Below are 6,294 nucleotides of genomic sequence, written 5' to 3' on the forward strand. Positions count from 1 at the left end.
ATGCAATTTTTAAGAACAATGTAACACTAGTAGGTTCAGGAGGGGATAAATAATTGAGCCGATCGAGTGTTTATTAGTTTTCCACAATCACTTTTCAGGGCCGCTTCCACTTTGCTCTGAGCCGGTGATTCAGCTGCAGTCCAGCAACTTGGGAAAGATTTGGACAGCTGGATAATCGGACTGAGCTTTTATTTTTTTTCCCGCTTCGTCATTCACTCTGGGGAAAAATAAAAATAGAAAAACAAAATCTCTTCATTGCCGCTTTATTTCCTGTAGCTGAGGGACAGATGTTACGTTGAATACACAATGATGCATATTTTGTCATAATAATGCATTTTGTAATTTAACTGCATCAGTTTCATCAACACTTCTCGTAACGCTGGCACAAATTATTTTGCAATGTTGTCTGTGTGGTTGTTTTTCCAACATAATATGCTCACAGTTACATTATGGACATGTTAGTTTACTTTAGTTTGCTACTATCATAACAAGTATTAATTAGAACTAACCAGGAAGTCAACATGAACTTCAGAAAATATTAAAAAGATGTTGAGGAAACCAAATCTAATGCTGCTCAAACTTCTATATTAAAAGGCACATTCACACATTGCTTTAAGTGTTATTATTTTTAAACATCTATCACAGTGGTAGTTTAACCAAAAACCATTTGTCATGTGAACTATAGAAGCTTGAGAATTGAACCGCAGCCATCCTCTCTATGCTACTACCTGAATCATGGTAAACACACCAGGTGAGCATAATCTTTCATCATGCAGGATTAATGCGCTAAAAGGAAATGTTATGACCAAAACCTCCAAGACTGTTTTTGCTGCCTGACCTCTTAGCAGTCTCTTCATGACTAATTTCTTTGCTATCATCATTCCCAGCTGAGGATCGTTAAACAGCTGCTGTTAAACTGAAGCGCGTTCTGCAAACGCAGGTCACGCTTCAGTTTGAGGTCAGGTCTCTGGTCCGGCCAATTCGTCCACACCAAACTTGCTTTGTGCAGTTGTGCACAGTCATGTAGAAACAGGAAGGGGCCGTACCCAAACTGAACTTTGCAGTTGGCACAATGCAGTCAGACACTGTGTCAGCTTTTACATGGCCCACCACTATGTAGTTAAGTTCCTGTTGTTCCTTATCGCTTCCACTTTGTTATAATACCACTAATAGATTACAGTGGAATACTTAGTATTTAATTTCACAACTGAACTTGCACAGGTGGCGTCCTATCACTGTACCACGCTGGAATTCACTGAGCTCCAGAGAGCGACCCATTCTTTCACAAATGATTGTAGAAGCAGTCTGATTTTATACAAACATGTGGACATGAAAGTGACTGGAACACCTGAATTCAATGATTTTGATGGGTGAGAGATTACTTTTGGTATTATAGTGTAACATTAGTGGGCTATGAGCCTTATTAGGTGCCGTGGTAATCACACAGAGCAGATTAAAGCGAATCGGCTGTGTGTGATGTTATACAGGTCAACCTCACAACAACAAAGTAGAATGCTTAGGTCATCAGTAACAAGGGCTACCAGCTAATGTGACCCATGGCACTGTCACTGCCACTACAAGGCTAAACATGCACATTGTTTGCTGGATTCATCTGTAGAAAAGAGTTCGCTGTTTCAAGTTGTAATACTGCTACTCTTCCCATTTTATCCAAGTCTTTTTTACATATCTTAAGGCTGTTTCCTGTCCCAGTTGTTGCTGTGGCAACCCTTCCTGTGCTCTTATCGTTAAACAGCAGTCTCCCCTTATACAGCCCGACAGTCACATCCCAGTACAAACAGCCAGACATTTGTCCATCCATCCACCATACATCCATCCATAACTGAGTAGTTTTTGAGTTACCCAAAGAGAGAGAGAAAAAAAATCCAACAAAGTACACTGCTCTGAGTCCCTATGGACACGGAAAAGACTGAATATGAAACATAGCGCGAGATAAACAAGAGTGACCAGAATTAAGATTAAGCTTTAAAAAAGTGAAGTAAACAGAGAGAGACTGTAGGGAAAGGCAGATCAATCAGAAAAGAGAGAGAGTGAAGGTCAGAGAGAGACGGGGCATGTTGTTTGTTTGAGCCCATCATTCCTACACGGCTATTTTCGAGCCTGTCAGCAGCTTCTTATCTTTTCCTTGTGGGCAAACACACACAAAATGTCAACTCACTTTGTCTTACAGATTAGGCTGCCCTCGGGCTATTTTCATTTTTTCTTAAACATGCATACATTTAAATGACTGTCGTGCAGCCCCAGTAGTGAGGCTTTCTCATTCTTGACCTGATTCTCTGCTTCCTCATCTGTGCCTTAACCCTCCACTCAGTCTCTACTCCACTCACTCACACTCGTTTAGCACTTTCCTTTAGATCGAGGTGTGTTTCACGCGGTCTTTCTGTTATTTCCTTCTTATGTGACTCAGTCTCCCCTCTCTGTGGCGTAATGATTTCTGTCTTTCTCACAGCATCAGGATCACCCAGCGGTTAACTGAGAAACCAGGAAATTAAACCTGGAGGGAAACATTCAAGGACCTTCATTCAAACCTCTGTTATGATATTGGTCTCCTGCCACTTCTTGTATATTTTATATTCCTTTTGTCATCTCCCTTTCTCTAATGGCGTTTAAGTGTACTTCTGGAAGCAATGGTAAGGAGGCTGTCAATCTTTTTTTGTGATTTATTAATAATAGAGTTAGTATCTTATGATCATAATACCTCCCTGTGCTTGTGCTCTAACTGATTTTATATATATCTCCGTCTCAGCTGACTGGTGGTAATCCTAGATGATTTAATCTGGAAGATCTGAGGAGTCTGACAAAAGCAGAGGCAATGTTACAGATTAAACTGCTGCTCTCCCTCCTTATTTCTCAAGACTTTAAGTTATTCATTCCATGTGTTTGTGTAATGTGTAATGTTTAGTCACATTACAATCACCCATATTTTTCTAGTTTAAAGGTCAATCAAATGGCTGAATTAAATTGTAAAAGTATTGCTCATAGTGGCCCTTCAGCACTACTGAAATGTTGAGCGTCTTTAAGCTTGTTTTGGTTTATTGCCCTGACAAAGTTAGCATTAGAGAGTACATGGTCATTTTAAAAGCTTGCTTTTTAACATTTTTGTGTTCATACGAGCTGCAGTGCTGTTAAACTTGTCAACACTGAGTGCGTTTTTGTCTATCAAGACTTAAAGTTGAGTCGAAAGCACGATTTAATCTAGGGAGGAGGTTGAATTGTGCTTAATTAGCCTGGACAGTAGCTGGGATGGAAAGAGTTGGGTGAACTGATTAAGCGACAAACAGATTTCAGTGAGAAGAGAAATACACTTGACAAAGACAGACAGCGCCAGACAGGAAGATTTGAGGGGGCAAACCAATGGGAATTGACGGAGAGGAGAAGACTCACGAAGACAGAAAAAAAAGGCCTTAAGACAGAAGTGAGCATTTGAGAAAAAGCGACACATGGGCAGATGATGAGGAGGTGGAGGATGGCTGATGAAGTCATTGAGGCATGTAGGAAAGAATGGTGAGAATATGACCCTTAACTGAGACACGCTGTAGCGAGACAGCATTGCCCTACATCACACACAGTGTGAACTGACATGCAGCAGAGATGAATGGGAGGAGCGCTGTCAATCTGTCCTTTCTTTAAAAAAAAAAAAAAAAAAAATTATCTCTTTTTCTCCAGACAACTTCCAAGATAACAAAACAGCTTCTTTATGAGTATTTAGTCTTCAGCCACTTATATCACTCACAGAGTAACATGTGGCTGTTTTACTTTGTTGCCCAAAACGTGGGTGAGGATTGTCCTTTGACCACTTTGGAAAACATTGCACAGTTTTTCTTCCCTTTGACTGATTCCTCTAATTACCCTTTTTACTTATACGCACACACATACAAACACTCGCGACCTGCAGCTCTTCCTCCTTTTCCCTTGTCTCTTTCCCCTCTTTCACACTACATTATAGAACAGCTTTCATTTAGGTATGAATATTAGATATTTCTTTTGAATAATGGAGAGAGACTTTATGTGAGGAATCTGCAGACATAGGGAGAAAAAAGGACAGTCCTGCTCGCGGGTCTTCACTTGCACATTTAAAATAGTCCAATAAAAATGACATTCTCACATCCAAACTGTCCCATTAAATAAATGATTTACTTAAAGTGCAAGGCAAGAATTCAGGTCTGTGTCTTTCTGTACACTGTGTTGCTTCAAAAGGTGGGAAACTGGAGGTGTCTGCTTGCGATGCAACTGCAGCTCTTTCTGATATACTGCAAAGAAAGAGTACTGTGTACTCTGAGTGATACCATATTACAGCAGTTAGTGAAAAGACACCGATTTTTTTCTTTATTGGGACATTTTATGGTGCTTGGTGCTCTCTAGACTTTATGGCGGTGGAATGCATTAAAAGTTTCACACATGGCTTCTAAAAGAATGGAGACAAAAAACAAATATCAGACTTTCTTTTTTCAGTTCTCGAGAAGTCAGGTTTGAGAAATTACGTTTATAGTTGCATGATATTGGAAGAGAACAGGGAATTACAGAGAAAAAAGGAGAGCGAGGAGGGTACAGGAAAAAACAAATAACACAAGCCCCAAGGCGCAGGATACACTCAAATTTGATAAAAGTGATTCACTGCTGTGTGTGAGTGTGTGTGCGTGTGCGTGTGCACAGGTGTGTGTAGGTATTACTTATAAGAGTTCATTCTGTCAGGAACCTCATGGCACACTTGATTCTCGCAGCCTATTCAATTACCTGAATTATCCGGTGCACATACACACATACACACACACACACACACACACACACACACACACACACTCTGCTGTGTTTTTGGAGCTTGACAGGACATTACTTTGACTCTCATTCATTTAGTTGGGAACTTACCCTAATCACTAGTCACCATTATGTTCACAGGATCAATCATATCCATGCGTCTCCTCATTGTAACAAGCTATCCAATATGCTCTGGCATAAAATGTATTGCCCAGCTCCTCATTTGCATAATCATTATGTCTTTATGCAAATCAGGAGAGTCAAGTGTGACTCAGCGCCTCTGAAAAATCCCAATAATCTTTTAAACTAACCTTTTCTTATCTAAAATGAACACAGAGTCAACTTTGATTACTTTCAAAAACATGCCAGTGAACTGTTTCTGTAATAGAAGCAAATTTTGCAACCGCATTGCGAAATTTACAGTTTATTTTAAATCGGACCGTATGTAAAGGATGGACACCATCAGCATGATATTACCAATTGATTTTGGCCACCACCCTGTTGTTTTCTAAGGAGCTAAGAGTGATCATATTTACAAGGATAGGAAGTTGTATCCATAGATTCATTAGCATTTATGCACAGTCGCACATACCTGTTAGTGAATGTTAAATAAGCTAATAACTTCTCTTATCAAAATTGGTGCTCTGACCTCTTGGCCTATAACACAGCGGGCTTTGATTTTTTGTCACATAATCCCACACAGCAAACCTGGCTCATAACAGACATGAAACTTAGCAGACAGCTGTCAGGTACAGCTGCCAGTCACAGAGTCGTTGCAACTTTAAGTCTTAGCGGCACCTGAATGGATGAGTCATTAAAAAGTTGATCGCTTTAGTTTTGCACAGACTACATGTCTTTAATGCTTGTCATGTGGGCATTGTAACACTGCAGTCGCTTTACTCACCAGCCTCAAGAACCTCCAAGAACTGCAGTTTTTGGTACCTCCATGAAAACCTGCAATTAGTTTTTGTTCAATTAGCTACAGCTGAGTGTATATATGGTTGTAGAAGACTGCTGTACAGGGATAACACCTGCCAATTATAGCATGTTCATCTTCTTTTGAAAGCTGTGAAGTGGCAACAACACCCTGACGTGAACATGTACTATCACACCTATCCTTGTGCTTATTTTAAGCTGCATCTTCAGGCAAAATTTTAATAATTGACACCATATGGGGTCCAGCTTTTTAAAAGCACCTGTGTCAGCTGTAGAAAACCCAGCAGTGTGTTCTACTGGGTGGGCCATTTATATGGATACACCGCAATAACATGGGAATGGTTGGTGGTATTAAAGTCCTGTTTGTGGCATATTAGTATATGTGAGGGGGCAAACTCCTCAAGATGGGTGGTGACCATGGTGGCCATTTAAAAGTCAGCCATCTTGGATACAACCTTTGTTTTTTCAATAGGAAGAGGGCCATGTGACACATCAAACTTATTGGTAATGTCACAAGAAAACAATGGTGTGCTTAGTTTCAACGTAACTTTATTCTTTAATGAGATATTTACAAGTTTCTCTTTG

This window comes from Neolamprologus multifasciatus, chromosome 14 (assembly GCF_963576455.1).
Source record: "Neolamprologus multifasciatus chromosome 14, fNeoMul1.2, whole genome shotgun sequence".
NCBI classification, from domain to species: Eukaryota; Metazoa; Chordata; class Actinopteri; order Cichliformes; family Cichlidae; genus Neolamprologus; species Neolamprologus multifasciatus.